Source organism: Frankliniella occidentalis, unplaced genomic scaffold (genome assembly GCF_000697945.3).
Source record: "Frankliniella occidentalis isolate FOCC.00 unplaced genomic scaffold, Focc_3.1 Scaffold115, whole genome shotgun sequence".
In the NCBI taxonomy this organism is placed as follows: Eukaryota; Metazoa; Arthropoda; class Insecta; order Thysanoptera; family Thripidae; genus Frankliniella; species Frankliniella occidentalis.
This window is the reverse complement of record NW_026267243.1, coordinates 473,587-474,911: the sequence shown is the minus strand read 5'-3', so window position 1 is coordinate 474,911 and position 1,325 is coordinate 473,587.

Sequence of the window (1,325 nt, the reverse complement as noted above, 5' to 3'; positions counted from 1 at the left end):
TTGGAAATTAGAAATAAATACTGGGCGTAAAAAGAGGACAAAACAACAAAATGTCATCTGATAAATGTAAAAATAATTGTAATTGGAGCACCGAGGGAATTGTATGTTCTATCCGTGCGAATGGCTTCCACATTCATGCTGCAAAGATTCGAGACTTCAAAAAGAACCACCAAATTATTATAAAACAGTAATACACATCCATTTCGGTCTGGATTTTTTTTTCTCGCTGATGCTCTCCTCTGAATGAAGAGCAGGACGAGCAGTGCTGGCTGCATGTCCGCGTCCGCCTTCCGCCCCAGAGAGGCCTAGTATACAAAATACGACATAAAATGTCCAGTTGGGAAATGAGTAAAGTTTTTTTTAAGAAGTGGAATTTGCATGATTCTCACACAGCAGCAAAAAACAAAAAAAGAAAAAAGTACTTGTCTTATCGGATAGTCATCTTGCTCAGCAGTACATATTCCCACCCTTATCGTTTTAACATTTTTCGCCGTCTCCTCCCCTACCCTTGCCCCAGAAAAAAGAGAGACCTTCCTTTTTTTCATCATGGGTCGTTCCCACTTGCTTTACATTTTAATCTCTCAGCCGGAGCCAGGCGAGCGCTGCTGGGTCCAGCCACTGCCGCAGCGGAAAGCTATGGGGAGTCCCTTAACAAGTGCGTGAGGCCCGGCGAGGCCTTCCGAGACCCGCTGCTGTACTCCGCTCTAAGGTACCCACTCCCATAAAAAAGGACAATAATGCATGGTATTATAACGACTCAAAAGACGTCCAAAACATGTGCCAATTATTGTGAATTTAATTTTGTGTCACAGCAGAGCCGTCCTTGCCACCGCCATGCGGGCACTGCGTGTGCGCGGTCAGACACACTAAAAGCCTACCGAATAACCCATTCGCTCTTTAATTACTAGGAGTGGGATGGGGTGGGGGTGGGGGGCGACCGGTCGGCCGGGGCACAAACAGACCCCATTAATTCAAACTTCTGCCGCGGCGCGGCGGCGGCGCTACAATCAGTTCAAGTGGACCGCGACAAACATTTATCTGGGCGCGGACCGACAGGAGGGGACCGGCCGGCCGGCGGGACCGACCGCACGCACGGCCCAGGGGCTGAGGCCGGAGCGGAGGAGGAGGCCAATAGGCGGAGGCCGCGAGCCGCGAGCCCCGGCTTCAGCCTCACCACTGTACGTGTTTGCTGTCAAAGCATAGGGGACGCGCGTCTCAAAGAGCCGAGACGCGCGCCGAATGGGGCGGGGCCGGGGCGGGACCGAGCGCGCTTCCAGGACAAATCGGTTTTGTGTTCTCACCTCCTTTTTCCTTCCAGACACACT